At 37.5% G+C, this 16,372-nt stretch overlaps 1 protein-coding gene across 1 annotated transcript in view; it reads right to left on the minus strand.

The window, feature by feature from the left end:
• Positions 1 to 16,372, minus strand: part of LOC306666978 (uncharacterized protein) — a gene marked incomplete at both ends in the record, with an annotated part of 50,687 nt that overhangs the window by 17,439 nt on the left and 16,876 nt on the right.

A 16,372-nucleotide genomic window follows, 5' to 3' on the forward strand; every position in this document is an offset into this window, starting at 1 on the left:
GAAGTGCTTTCTATTGGCTGACTGATCTCTTCCCCGTCCGTGCTTAGCTTGTGATCAGTACATGTCCTCATTACCCACCATTAAGTGTCCACGAGCCAAACGCCTGACCCGTTAGGTGATTGGTTGTTACATCCTATAAAGCTGCGTACTTTCCGCAGCGAAGAGAGAGAGCTGCACGGTGAGAAGAAGAAGGAGAGAGAGAGCTGTGCGGCAAGAAGAAGAAGAAGAAGACGGTGGCGGAGAGAGAAGAACCAGGCACTCGGCTCAGAGCTCTCCCATAAAAATAAAGACCTTAAAACTCCATCTGAGAGCCGAGTCTTCATTGTACTCTCTGAACGAGACATTTATAGTCAATAGGGTTATCAGTATGGTTGGTTTAAAATTTCCTATTTTTCTGTTTGATTTTCATTTATTGTTTCTTGGTCCTATCTTCTGTTAGATTAATAGAATATGCTTTTAGTATTCTATTTTATTTCAATTATTAATATAATCAAAAGCACTGCTTTATTTTTAAAATGATCAAGGTTATATAACTTGAACCTTTAATTTATCAATATCTACCTTTAAATAATCTTATTTAGCATCATATGTAACATAAGACTCTTTTAAGAGGATACTCCAATTTCTTCTCCGTTTCTTTGTTGGCGTATATTTTATTTCTACATGCTTTGTGTATACCCCTACACATTGCTATTTCTCTTGTCTTGAAGAGTCAGTTTTTTAAAACAATGAGAAAATAATTTTATATTTATCGTATTTTTACCATTCCTAAGTTCTTACTTTTCTTTTTGCATAGATCCAAAATCCCATCCACTATCATTTTCCTCTCCCTTAATAGTTCTTTTATTAAGGTCTACTGCCAGTGAATTGCTCAACTTTAGGTGGTTCAAAACAGTTTTTTAAAAGTTTTTCTCTGGGGGAAGAAATTTAGGTTGCTAATGCTTTTATATTTCAATTGACAAAAATATCATATATACTTATGTGCGGTATATTGTTTTGACATATATACATACTGTGAAATGGCTAAATTGAGTTAATTAACTTATGCATTGCCTTTCACAATTATTAATTTTTATGGTGAGAACACCTAAGATGTACCTTTCAACAATTTTCAAGACTACAAGACATGTCAGTAACCACAATAACTGTTTCACAGTACCTCTCTGGAAGTTATTCTTCCTAAAGTTTTATATCCTTTGGTCAATATTTCCCCACCCTCCTCACAAGTCCTTGCTGAACACCACTTTACTGTCACTTCTATGAGATGAATTTGTTTAAATATATAAGTATTTTTCTTTCTGTGCCTGGCTTGTTTCACTTTGTATAATGTAGTCCAGGTGCTTCCTTGCTGTCTCAAGTTTTCTTATTTTTTAAGACCAAGTAGTATTCCATTGCATGTATGTGTATATATATATATATATATATATATATATATATATATATAAATTGCATGTATGTTTATATATATAAATATAAGTATACATTTATAAATATAAATATAAAATATTTAAAAATCCATTCATTTGTTGTTAGAGACCGGTAGAGTTTGAATTCATATCTTGGTCATTGTGAATAAAGCTATAATAAACAAGGGAGTGCAGATATCTTTTCCAGATAATGATTATATTTTCTTTGGATATATACCCAGTAATGGGATTGCTGGATCATACAGTAGTTCTACCTTTAATATTTGAGGAACCTCCATGCTGTTTTCTACAGTGGCTGCACCATTCAATAGAGATATATAATATAAAGTTTCCAATTTCTTAAATATCTTCACCAACTCTTACAGTTTTATTAACATCTTTTCTATCAGGTGGCATGTTCATTGTGGTTCTGAACTACATTTCCATTATGATTAATGATATTGAGTATGCTTTCCTATGTCTGGTGGCCATTTGTCTGCCTTCTTTGGAGAAGTGTCTATTCAAGTTCTCTGGCCATTTATTAATTGAATTATTTGTTTGCTCTTAAGTTGTAGAAGATTTTTATATATGTTGGATATTTAATGCTTTATCAACCAGATGGCTTGAAAATATTTTCTTCCATTCCATAGACTGCCTTTTAGTGTTGCATTTGGTCAAATGCATAATGAAATTAATCTACCATTATATTATTTTACATCTGTGTTTATAGTTGTCAAAACGTGGAAGAAACCAACATCTCTCTTAGTAGGTGAATGGATATATATATAAACTGTGGTACACCTTGACAATAGAATATTATTCGGTGTTTAAAAAAAAAAAAAAAACTAGGCTATCAAGTAATGGAAAGCCATGGAGGAAATTTTAGTGCAGATTACAAAAGAGAAAGAAGTCAATATTAAAAGTTTACATGTCACATGATCAAACTGTATGACAAAAGACAAAATTATTGAAACAGTAAAAAGATCAGTGTTTGCTAAGGGTTGATGGAAAAAAAGGGCAGAATAAACAAGTGTAACAGACAGTTTTTAGAACAGTAAAAATACGCCTTTTTTGCATATTGTTGGATTCAACTTGCTAATTTTGCCAAGGAATTGTGTATCTTTGTTCATGAGAAATGATGCTATTTAGTTTTTATTTCTTGCTAATGTCTTTGTCTTGGCTTTGGTATTAATGTATTGTTGATCATATAGAATGAGTTCAAAGTAGTCTCTCTGCTTCCGTCTTTTGAAGGATATTGAAGAGAATTAGTATGATTTCTTCCTTAAGCTTTTGACGTAATTCACCAATAACCCTGATGCATCCAGCAGAGTCAATTTGGTGCGGGAGACAAATGAGTAGCGAGGCTCTTGAATTCGGAACCGTTTATTGTAGATTCAGGAAATCAGGGAACCCCAGCGCTCAGGAGAGCCAGTTTATATCCCCTCCAGGAGTAGAAGGGTAGGGCTGACGCCAATTATGCAAAGATTAGACGAGGAGCTAGATGTCGGAGCAGGCACGATTAGGAGCACTCGGAAACACATGCGCAAGCATTGTGTGCATGGACTTAATTGAATATGGCCAATGACAAATCACCTGGGTGTGCTTATGTTAATCAACCTCCTCACCCACCAATGTGATCAAAACAACTTCTGGCTGGCTGCCAGGCGCCATCTTGGCATAGTCTGTATGGCATAGCCCCCAGCATAACCCCAACTGGGTCATTTGCTTTCTTTTATGAATAATTATTGTTGTTTTGATTTCTTTAATAGATTTAGGCTATTCAGATAGTCTATTTCTTCTTGTGAAAGTTCTGACAAATTGTGTCTTTCAAGGAATTAGCCCATTTCATCTAGGTTATCATATTTCTGACATAGAATAGATTATAATATTTATTGTTCCATTTCCCATGAGACCTATAGTAATGTCCCCTCTTCTGTTTTTTATATTATTAATTCATTCTCTATTTCTAATTTGACTGGGCCAGAGGTTTATCTATTTCACCATCTTTTTTTTTATTATTTTTTATTTTTTTATTGTAAACAAATGGGATACATGTTGTTTCTCTGTTTGTACATGGCGTAAAGGCATACCATTTGTGCAATCATAAGTTTACATAGAATAATGTTGTTTGATTCATTCTGTTATTTTTTCCCTTCTCCCCACCCCTCCCACCCCTCTTTACCCTCTATACAGTACTTCCTTCCTCCATACTTGCCCCCCTCCCTAACCCTAACTCTAACCCTAACACTATCCCTTCCCTCCCCCCCATTATGTGTCATCCTCCACTTATTAGCGATATCATTCATCCTTTGGCTTTTTGAGATTGGCTTATCTCACTTAGCATGATATTCTCCAATTTCATCCATTTACCTGCAAATGCCGTAATTTTATCATTCTTCATGGCTGAATAATATTCCATTATATATATATACCACAGCTTCTTTATCCACTCATCAATTGAAGGGCATCTAGGTTGGTTCCACAGTCTGGCTATTGTGAATTGAGCAGCTATGAACATTGATGTGGCTGTATCTCTGTAGTATGCTGATATTAAGTCCTTTGGGTATAGGCCAAGGAGTGGGATAGCTGGGTCAAATGGAGGGTCCATTCCAAGTTTTCTAAGGAATCTCCACACTGCTTTCCAGAGTGGCTGCACTAATTTGCAGCCCCACCAGCAATGTATGAGTGTACCTTTCTCCCCACATCCTCACCAACACCTGTTGTTGCTCGTATTCTTGATAATCGCCATTCTAATTGGGGTGAGGGTGGTTTTGATTTGCATTTCTCTTATTACTAGAGATGTTGAACATTTTTCCATATGTTTGTTGATTGCTTGTAGATCTTCTTCTGTGAAGTGTCTATTCATTTCCTTAGCCAATTTGTTGACTGGATTATTTGAATTCTTGGAGTAGAGTTTTTTGAGTTCTTTATAGATTCTGGAGATTAGTGCTCTATCTGAAGTATGATTGGCAAAGATATTCTCCCACTCTGTAGGCTCTTTCTTCGCATTGCTGATAGTTTCCTTTGCTGAGAGAAAGCTTTTTAGTTTGAATCTATCCCAGTGGTTGATTCTAGTTTTTATTTCTTGTGCTATGGGAGTCCTGTTAAGGAAGTCTGATCCTAGACCAACAAGGTGAAGATTTGGACCTACTTTTTCTTCTATAATCTGCAGGGTCTCTGGTCTGATTCCGAGGTCCTTAATCCATTTTGAGTTTAGTTTTGTGCATGGTGAGAGATATGGGTTTAGTTTTATTCTGTTGCATATGGATTTCCAATTCTCCCAGCACCATTTGTTGAAGAGGCTATCTTTTCTCCATTGCATATTTTTGGCACCTTTGTCTAGTATGAGAAAATTGTATTTGTTTGGGTTTGTGTCCGTGTCCTCTATTCTGTACCATTGATCTACCTTTCTATTTTGGTACCAATACCATGCCATTTTTGTTACTATTGCTTTGTAGTAGAGTTGAAGATCTGGTATTGCAATACCCCCTGTTTCACTCTTCCTGCTAAGGATTGCTTTAGCTATTCTGGGTTTCTTATTCTTCCAGATGAATTTCATAATTGCTTGCTCTATTTCTGTAAGGTACATCATTGTGATTTTAAATGGAATTGCATTGAATTTGTATAGCACTTTAGGTAGTATGGCCATTTTGACAATATTAATTCTTCCTATCCAAGAACATGGAAGATCTTTCCATCTTCTAAGGTGTTCTTTAATTTCTTTCTTTAGTGTTGTATAGTTCTCATTGTAGAGGTCTTTCACCTCTTTTGTGAGATTGATTCCCAAGTATTTTATTTTTTTCGAGGCTATTGTGAATGGGGTAGTTTTCCTAATTTCTCTTTCTGAAGATTCATCATTTATGTATAAAAATGCGTTGGATATATGGGCATTGATCTTGTAACCTGCTACTTTACTGAATTCACTTATGAGTTCTAAGAGTTTTCTGGTGGAATTTCCAGGTTCCTCTAAATATATAATCATGTCATCAGTGAACAGGGATAGTTTGAGTTCTTCTTTTCCAATTCGTATCCCTTTAATTTCTTTGGTTTGTCTAATTGCTCTGGCCAGAGTCTCAAGAATGATGTTGAATAGAAGTGGTGAAAGAGGGCATCCCTGCCTTGTTCCAGTTTTTAGGGGGAATGCTTTCAGTTTTTCACCATTTAGAATGATATTAGCCATGGGCTTAGCATAAATGGCCTTTACAATGTTAAGGAATGTTCCCACTATCCCTATTTTTTCTAGTGTTTTGAGCATGAAGGGGTGCTGTATTTTATCAAATACTTTTTCTGCATCTATTGAAATAATCATGTGATTCTTGACTTCAAGTCTATTAATATGGTGAATGACATTTATTGATTTCCTGATGTTGAACCAACCTTGCATCCCTGGGATGAAACCCACTTGATCATGGTGCACTATCTTTTTAATATATTTTTGTATGCGATTTGCTAAAATTTTGTTGAGAATTTTTGCGTCGATGTTCATTAAGGATATTGGTCTGAAATTTTCTTTCCTTGATGAGTCTCTGTCTGGTTTAGGTATCAGTGTGATATTGGCTTCATAGAATGAGTTTGGGAGGGTTCCCTCCTCTTCTATTTTATGGAATACTTTGAGAAGTATTGGAATGAGCTCTTCTTTAAAGGTTTTGTAGAACTCGGCTGAGAACCAATCTGGTCCCGGACTTTTTTTTGTTGGTAGGCTTTTGATGACTTTTTCTATTTCAGTACTTGAAATTGGTCTATTTAAATTGTTTATGTCTTCCTCGTTCAGTTTAGGCAATTCATATGTCTCTAGAAACCTGTTGATGTCTTCGAAATTTTCTATTTTGTTGGAGTATAGATTTTCAAAATAGCTTCTAATTATGTTTTGTATTTCAATCCTGTCTGTTGTGATATTTCCTTGTTCATTCTGAATTTTAGAGATTTGGGTTTTCTCTCGTCTTCTCTTTGTTAGTGTGGCTAAAGGTTTATCAATTTTGTTTATTTTTTCGAAGAACCAACTATTTATTTTGTCAATTTTTTGTATTGTTTCCTTTGTTTCAATTTCATTGATTTCAGCTCTGAGTTTAACTATTTCCTGTCTTCTACTACTTTTGGTGCTGTTCTGTTCTTCTTTTTCTAGGGCTTTGAGTTGTAGTGTTAGGTCATTTATTTGTTGAGTTTTACTTCTATTATTAAATGCGCTCCATGAAATAAATTTCCCTCTAAGTACTGCTTTCATAGTGTCCCAGAGATTTTGATATGATGTTTCTTTGTTCTCATTTACCTCTTAAGAATTTTTTAATTTCCTTCCTAATATCTTCTGTTATCCATTCATCATATAATAGCATATTGTTTAATCTCCAGATGATGGAATAGTTTCTGTTTTTTACTCTTTCATTTATTTCTAACTTCAATCCATTATGATCTGATAGAATACATGCTAGTGTCTCTATCTTCTTGTATTTGCTAACATTAGCTTTGTGGCATAATATATGGTCTATTTTAGAGAAGGATCCATGTGCTGCTGAGAAGAAAGTGTATTCGCTCTTGGTTGGATGGTATATTCTATAAATGTCCATTAAGTCTAAATTATTGATTGTGTTATTGAGATCGATGGTTTCTTTGTTCAATTTTTGTCTGGAAGATCTGTCCAGTGGTGAGAGAGGCGTGTTAAAATCACCTAGTATTATTGTGTTATGGTCTATTTGGTTTCTGAAATTGAGAAGGATTTGTTTGACATACATGGATGAGCCACTGTTTGGGGCATAGATGTTTATGATTGTTATATCTTGCTGATTTATGCTTCCCTTAAGCAGTATGAAATGACCTTCTTTATCCCTTCTGACTAACTTTGGCTTGAAGTCCACATTATCGGAAACGAGGATGGATACTCCAGCTTTTTTGCTGAGTCCATGTGCATGGTATGTTTTTCCCCATCCTTTCACCTTTAGTCTATGGGTATCTTTTTCTATGAGGTGAGTCTCTTGCAGGCAACATATTGTTGGATCTTTCTTTTTAATCCAATCTGCCAGTCTATGTCTTTTGATTGATGAATTCAGGCCATTAACATTCAGGGTTATTATAGAGATATGATTTGGTTTCGGGTCATTTGGTGCATTTTTAAAATTTTATTTATTTATTTGTTTGACACAACTTGTTTCCTCCTTTATTTGACAATTCCTTTAGGATAATTCCTCCCTTTGCTGATTTGCTTCTTTGTTTTTCATCTCTTCCTCATGGAATATTTTGCTGAGAATGTTCTGTAATGCTGGCTTTCTTTTTGTAAATTCTTTTAGCTTTTGTTTATCATGGAAGGATTTTATTTCATCGTCAAATTTGAAGGTAAGTTTTGCTGGGTATAAGATTCTTGGTTGGCATCCATTTTCTTTCAGGGCTTGAAAAATGTTGTTCCAGCCCCTTCTAGCTTTTAGGGTCTGGATTGAAAAATCTGCTGATATCCGTATTGGTTTCTCCCTGAATGTAATTTGGTTCTTTTCTCTCACAGCCTTTAAAATTCTGTCTTTATTTTGTATGTTAGGTATTTTCATTATAATGTGCCTTGGTGTGGGTCTGTTGTAATTTTGTGTATTTGGATTCCTATAAGCCTCTTGAACTTGATTTTCCATTTCATTCTTCAGATTTGGGAAATTTTCTGATATTATTTCATTGAATAAATTGTTCATTCCTTTGGCTTGTTTCTCTAGGCCTTCCTCAATCCCAATAATTCTTAAATTTGGCCTTTTCATGATATCCCATAGTTCTTGTAGATTCTGTTCATGATTTCTTACCATCTTCTCTGTTTGTTCAACTTTGTTTTCAAGGTTAAATATTTTGTCTTCAATGTCTTAGGTTCTGTCTTCCAGGTGTTCTATCCTATTGGATATGCTTTCTATGGAGTTCTTAATTTGGTTTATTGTTTCCTTCATGTCAAGGATTTCTGTTTGGTTTTTTTTCAATATCTCAAACTCTTTATTGAAATGATCTTTTGCTTCCTGTATTTGCTCTTTTAATTGTCGATTGGTGCGATCATTCAATGCTTGCATTTGCTCTTTCATCTCATCATTCAGTGCGTGCATTTGCTCTTTCATCTCATCGTTTGCTTCTCTGATCATTTTAATTATGTACCTTCTGAACTCCTTTTCTGTCATTTCTTCTGCCATGCTGTCATTGGGTTTTATTGATGTAACATCTAGATTTGTTTGCAGCATTTTCTTTCCTTGTTTTCTTATATTGTTCAGGTATCAGTGGACCGCTGAGATATTGCAGATTTCCTCTATTGACTTACAATGTCCCTGAATATTTCTATATATATCCCCCCTTAGCCTTCAGTAGGCTGAATTCTTGGAGGAAGTTGATAATGCGGTACTCCACAAGAAAGCTGCCTCTCTGGGAGTGGTGGCCTTCAGGTGGGGTATATTCCCTGCTAGTGGGCAGAGGTGCCTCCACTTGTTGACCAATGGTCATCCAAAGGGGACCTAGGCTGCGGGCTGAGGCAAGGCCTGTTTGGGCCTGAGTGTCTGGTTTTACCGTCCTTGTGGGGAAACCTCACCCGGCAGGGAAGACTCACCCGGTGGGGAGGTCTCGCTGGTCAGTTCCCTCCTAGAGGTTCCCCTCAATTTACAGCTACCGCCTGGGCTGGGCTGCCTTCCTCTGCAAAGTTCCCAGGGGTTCGGCCCTACCTCCTGGGCCTGGGAGCCTCACCCTTCGCAGATGAATCTCCTTAGGCTGCCCCTCCTCAGAGAATCTGCCCGCAGGCCTGGAACCTTCACTCCGCCCTAAGCCTGTCTCTGTGCGGCTCTTCCACCAAGAAGCCTCCTAGATCCTGGGACCCTGCTCTGCACCTAATCACCTGGCTATGCGGCCCCTCCTCTGAGCAGCCACCTGGGGCCCCGTACAATCACTCTGAGTCCCAGAGACCCGCCACATGCCTCTTCCTCCAGACAGCCGCCCAGTATTCCGGTGTGGTCACTAGGAGTCCAAGAAACTTACTGCGTGCCTCCACCTCCCACCAACCACCCGTAGCCCTGGGCAATCAATCACTCCGAGTCGAAGTGACCCTCCCCGTTCCTCCTCCTTCTCCAGATAACCCCCCGGGTGTTCAGGAGCAATCGCTCTGAGTGGCTCTGAATCCACATGACCCGCTGCAGGGGTCCTCTGGGCAACCGCCCGGAGCTCTGGTGCGGCCACTCAAGACCAAGCGACCCACCACGCTTCTCCTCCAGGCAGCCCCCCTGTGTTCAGGAGCTGTCACTTTAAGTCCAAACAACTCACCACTTGCCTTCTCCTCTGAGCAGCCACCTGGAGCGCTAATGCAGTCACTGCGAGTCCAAACGACCCGCCGCGCTCCTCCCCCTCCTCCTACTCTTCCAGGCAGGCCCCGGTGTTCAGAAGTGGTCTGAGTCCAAACAGCTCGCCATGCAGCCCCTCCTCTGGCAACCGCCTGTAGCTCTGGTGTAGTCACTCCGAATCCAAGTGGCTGCGCTCCTCTTCCTCCTCCTCATCCTCAGGGCAGGCCCCGGTGTTCAGAAGCAGTCGTTCTGAGTCCAAACAGCTCGCCGCGCAGCTTCTCCTCTGGCAACCGCCTGTAGCTCTGGTGCAGTCACTCCGAATCCAAGCGGCCACGTTCCTCCTCCTCCTCCTGAGGTCAGGCCCCGGTGTTCTGAGTCCACACAGCTCTCCTCGCCACTCCTCCCCTGGGCAGCTGCTGGAGCCCCAGTGGTTGCTCCGAGTCCCAGCGCTGTGCCGAGCGGCCTCCTTTACGGCGCTCCCAGTTGTCCCTATTTCACCATCTTTTTAAAGAACAAAATTTATGTTCCTTAATTTGATTTCCTGTTTAATTTTTCTTGGATAAATTCTGAGGAATGGCATACAACTGGATCATATGTGTATCGGTTAATTTGCATTGTCAACTTGATTGGATTAATAGATGCCTGATGATTAAGGGGCTACTAGGTGTGTCCATGAGGGTGTGTCTAGGAATGATTGGAATGTGGGATAGTGAACTGAAGTGCAGACCCTTCCTAAGTGTGGGCAGCACCACCCAATAGGATGGTGGCTTGGATGGAATAAAAATTGGAAGAAGGAAGCAGATGCAGATGCAAGCTCAACTCCTCTTGAATGGGTTCTTGATCACTGCTTTGATTGCCTGAGGATATCCGTCTCTTGCTTCTTTACTCTTCCAAAGTGAACTCTGCCTGTGATTTTCTAGGGAGTTTCCAGAAGCCTTGGTATCCGACTAGGATAGCACTGTTGATCCCTCTTGTTCTGGGGTTTCTACCTCTTGGACTACACAGCTACTGGTTCTGATGTAGTAGGTAACTGAACCAGGTCTGGATGGATATAAAGTGAACTAAGGACACTGTCTGTAAGAACAGGTGCCTCAGAGAGTGAGAATTCTCCTCCCTCATTTCCACCAACTGAGTTTCAAGAAAACTAATGAGCACCTTTTACTCCTTCCTTTTGGAATGTAGAGGACTTTCCTTGGGACCTAACCATGTCCCTTTGAAGTGCCAATGCCCCTGTGAAGGCTGGGGCCCAAGGCTAGAGATACAGGAGACCTTGTAAGAGGAGCCAGTCTCCCTTATCGAATTCTGCTTCTGTAAACACTTCCCACTTGAAGACCCTTATACACATAATATACTGTTTCTTGAAACTTTGTGCTCAATTATGTACTGTTTTAGACTAGAAAAATTATGACACTAGATAGTCTATAAATATTATGAAAAATGGGTAATGAGAGCTCAGAATTTTGGAGTGCTAATCTCCTCTGGGCCTGCCAGCATAAAATAAAGTTTGGTACCTCCCATTCTTTGAGTGCCCTTTGCCACTTCTTGTGTGATTCCCACATTTTCAACTCTCCAGCTGGAGACGGCCATTGTGGATTATCCAGCTTCTGGTCATGTAAGCCAAACTAATAAATCCCCCTTTTATAACATACTTCCTGTTGATTCTGTTCCTCTAGAGAACCCTGACTAATCTAATAAGGGAGTTCTATTTTAAACTTTTAAGGAACAACCATACTGATTTCCATATTGACCAACACTCACTTACATTCTCATCAACAGTTTATATGAGGTCCTTTTTCCTAGATGCTCACCAGAACTTATTGTTATTTATATTCTGGATGACTGACATTCCAACTGGAGTAAATTGAAATCTCAGTATAGTTTTGATGTATGTTTCCTTGATGACTAGAGATGTTGAGCTGTTTTTCTTTTTTTAACAAAATTGTTAAATATTTGTACATGCTCTTTAGAGAAGTACCTGTTTAGCTTGTTTGCTCATTTATTTATTGAGTTACTTGTTTTTTTGGTGTTGAACATTTTGAGTTCTTTATGTATTCTAGATATGAAAGTTTTGTTGGAATAGTAGCTGGCAAAGACTTTCTCTGCAGGTTCTTTCTTCAGGATGTTAATTGTTTCCTTTTCTATGTAGAGTCTTCCTAGTTTGATATCCTCCCATTTATAGATTCTTTACCGCTCTTACTGATACAAGAAAGGTGTTGATTTTTAAAGTCTGTTCAATGTTTTAATCATTGTTAATATAAAGCTTAACAACAAGCTATAGGATATGAAAGCAGAAACCAGTACTCATTGCCATTTTATCTCAACTCCAATTCTTTTAGTGATGTTGATTTCAGTTTTTTAGAATTTTTTTGAGAAGTTTTATATCTGGGCTATGGGCTTGATTTTTTTCTTGTAGTGTCTGTTAGGTCGGAATTTAGGCGACTGTAAGGGGCAGAGCAGAGCAGCCGAAACAAAGGCCAGGCTGCCAAATGATGACCTGATCAAGTGGGCTAGAAAATTCCACTGACCCTTAACATCCACCCATCACTCACCAGGACCTCCTCCCATTCTGGCCTATAAAACCTCTGGGCAGCCAGGACCAGCGATTTTCTCCGGGTCCCTACTTGAGCTGTGCCCCAGGGTCTGGGAATTTCGGCGGAGAGCCAAATTCCAATAAAGCTTGCTTTGGCCACTTTCTGTCCGACTTCATTTGGCTGCTAATCGTGCCCCCTGAACTTACAGTGTCTTTGTCTGGCTTTGATATCAGGCAATTTTCTTTTGTATTATTATTTCCAGTGATTGAACCCAGGGGTGCTTGACAACTGAGCCACATTCCCAGCCCTTTTAAAATTTTTTTATTTTAAGACAGGGTTTTGCTAAGTTACGTAGGGCCTTGCTAATTTGCTGAGGCTGTCTTTGAACTTGCTAATTTGCTGAGGCTGTCCTCTTGCCTCAGTCTCTCAAATTGCTGGGATTCTAGGCATGAGCCATGGCACCTGTCTAAAATCTATTTTGTTTGATTTCAATATAGTCACCAAATTTTCTATCAATTGCTGTTTGTAAGAAATTATCTTTTCCACTTTCCAGTTTCAATTTACTGATCTGTTTGTATCTAAAAAATGTGTCTTGTAGGCAGCATAGTTGGATCAAGTTTCTATCTATCCTGCCAGTCTTTGACTTTAGAGAGTTTAATACATTTACATTAAAGTAATTGCTGATAAGGAAAAATTTGGTTCTGAAATTTTTCTAATTATTTTCTCCATGCAGTACCTACTTTTCCCTCATTTCCTCCATTACTGCCTTTTTATATACACTTGATTTTTATAGTGAATTATTTTGATACTTTTCACATGTGCTTTTAAGTATTAATTGACATTTCTTTGTGGTTAGCATGGGGATTCCACTTAGCATCGTAAAGTTTGAACAACCTTATTCGTATTATGACCAGTTCACTCCACAAGAATACAAAATACTCTGCTTTACTATAACAAAATGACATATTTGGACATTTTGTGCCCAATAAGATAAGAATTATAATTTTTATGTGTTTGTCTTTTAAAATATATCAAATAAAAACTGGAGTTACAAAGCAAAAAAAGTAAAGTCAATTTAAAAGAACTTACTTTTTATTTGCCCATTACCAGAGATCTGTATTTCTTTCTTTTTTTATTTATGGCTAGATAATATGGTGATTAGATAACACCGATTTATATTTGCACCAAAAGTGCATAAGACATCTTAATTTCTCCATATTCTCACCAATACACTTTACCTTTGAGTTTTAAAAATAGTATTCATCCTATAGGTATAAGTAGCATATATGTGAGGTTTGGATTTGCATTAACTAGTAATTAGCTATTTGAGCATCTTTACATATGCCATTTGTATGCCTTAGCTTCATCATCAAAAGCAAGGAATATGAAAAGAACTATCTCTCCCAATGCTTTTATAGGATTAATGAAAATTTATGCAAAACAGATTTTCAAATATTAGTAATAGCTATTCAAATAAAAGATGATTCAAATTGAAATCTGTGAACACTGCAAAGGGTTATTAAAGATACCTGTGATTTTCTTCATGAAGTCATCCTCTAAATAAATTTAATGAAGTAATAGAAGTGAACTGTGGTACTGCTATAAAGACGGACATACACAAATAGAGTATAACCCAAAGATAAATCTTCACATACGGTCAAATGATAAGTATTTATTAACCTTTTCTTTTGTTTCTTTTTATTTCCTTTGTTAATTTTGATATAAACATTTTTCTGTATAATTTTCTTTTACCTGCTGTGGTACAACATGTAGATTTTTATATTTAAAAATTTCCCATTAATTCTTTATTATATACTGATTTCTTCTCTATTGTCTTCTATCGTACTGGGAACTTTCTTCTCCATGATATTAAACAGTATGACTGAGACTCCTGGTGAGGCTGACAAGATGTTATTCTCTTCCTTTATTCAGTGATAACCAAGTGATTTTGGCTTTTTCTTCAATGGGTAAATGACACCCATGTTTGAAACTTACATGTATTTCTTCGTATGGTTTTGAGTAACTGTTCAATGCCAACTTGAAGAATTCCTTTTAGCATTTCTTGTAAATTCAATTTAAAATAACAAACTCCTTCAGCTTTATTAATCTGGGAATGTTGTATTTTCTCTCTCATTTTCGAGGGACAGTATTGCAAGATAAAGAACTCCTGAGTGACAGTATTTTTATTTCAACATCTTGAATATATCATGCTATCATCTGCAGCCTCCATGGTTTTTGGTGAACAACCAAAAGTCACTCTTATTGAGGAGAGATTACCTTGGATTTGTCTTGCTGCTTTTAAAAGCAAGAAATCAAAATCAAAATCAAAATTTTGATTTTGACAGACTTATTTTTGTGCATCTCACTGAGTCTCTTGGGGTTTATCATTCTTGAAATTGTTGAGCTTCTTAGATCTGCCATTCCATATATTTCATCATATTTATTAAATTTTTAGACATTATTTTTTCAAATATTCACTCCTTTCTTTTTCTTCTGGGATAATTAACACATTGGTCTACTTGATGGTGTCCCACAGGGTCTGTTCGTCTCTGATCACTTTGTTCTTTTTCCTCTCTGTTTGTCAGGCCAACACCAATTGCCCCACTTTCAGTTTTACTGATTCTTTCTTCTGCCTTTTCAAATTTGGTGTATCTTTCTAGTGAAATTTTCATTTCAGTTTGTGGTCTTTTCAGCTCCAAAATTTCTGTTTGATTCCCTTTTTATAATTTCTCTTTGCTTGTGTTTTCATTTTATTCACACATTGTTGCTCTATTTTCTTTAGCTTTTGGGGAATATTTTTAAAAGTTACTTTCAAGTATTTATCTAAAAATTGCTCTGCCTGGGTTTCTTCATCTATTTTGTTCCTTTAAATGATCCATACTTTTCTATTTTTTTTTTTTTTTTGTAACCCTTGAAGATTTTTGTTGTGGAAAATTAGGTGATCTATAAATTTAATCAGATTCTTTCCCTTTTAGGATATACTTGTAATACAAAGCTGCTCTTTTGGGTGCAGCCATTTTCCCCACCTCCCAACCACTTGTCAATCTGTGAACATCCTAGCTAGCTATTGGTTCAATAGTCAGCTTGCAAGTATCCTCCGTTATTAGCCCTCCCCTGTTAGCCCAGCAGAATTTAACTGCTTCAGGTAGCTACCCACCATCTTTTCTCATGTTTCTTTCTCTCTTGCTCACTTTCTCTGTCCTCCTCACTTTTCCACTCTCTCTAGCATGCGCCCTTTCTCATTCCCTTTCTTTTCCTCTCATTTTCTCTCTTACCCTGCAGGGAGACACTTTGCTTAATAAACTCCCTTATGTGATTTCTGTGTCCAGCGTGGTTTTCGTGGGATCGTATTTTTGAAGGTTATAACTTTGTTTTTGTTTATTTACTTTCTCTACTTTTTTTTTTTTTTTGTAGTGCTGGGAATAAAAACCCAGGGTCTTGAACATGCTAGGTAAGTTCTCTATTACAGAGCTACATCCCCAACCCCCAAACTATTTTTGAAAGGGTTTATTTTGTGCCATGTGTGATAACTGAAATTGCTGTTCCTTTAAATTTGGGAGGTATTTTCTTGTATGTCAGGAGCTAAAACAATTGCTCCACAATAAAGCAAAAACAGAAAAGAACACACACACACACACATACACACACACACACACACACACTCATACACAAAATAAATAACACAATCTTTGCAAATTGACTTTTTTCAGGGATATTCTTTCAACACCTAGCAAGGTTTTCACTGAGCCTAGGGGTCAACCTAAAGAGAAAGCCAAGGGTCTTTTGTATTTTCTGGCAGTGTATTTTGCCCTGAGCATATATAATGGCTTTCTAAATACCCCATTTACATAGATGCCTTTTGAATATTCTAATTTCTCTAAAAGTATTTGCCAGATTTTGCTCCTGGCCTTAAGCAATCTGTCATTTATTTCAATCATAGACTTTTGCTGTAGGAGTATATAGTTTGAGTTAACCCTGTCAGGTTTTGTAGTGCCAACTACTTTTCTAGCCTGTGTTCTGAGTTAATTGAAACAAAGATGAGCTCATTTCATCAGTCTGTCCAATAGCCCTCATAAAGATTAAAACAGATAAACTAGTTTGCAAGTGAGGACTGCTCTGCTTTTTCTGTAACAAGGGACAAAGGTCCTGTACTGGGAATTCAGGC

The sequence above is a fragment of the Sciurus vulgaris genome (genome assembly GCF_902686455.1).
Source record: "Sciurus vulgaris genome assembly, chromosome: 7".
NCBI classification, from domain to species: domain Eukaryota; kingdom Metazoa; phylum Chordata; class Mammalia; order Rodentia; family Sciuridae; genus Sciurus; species Sciurus vulgaris.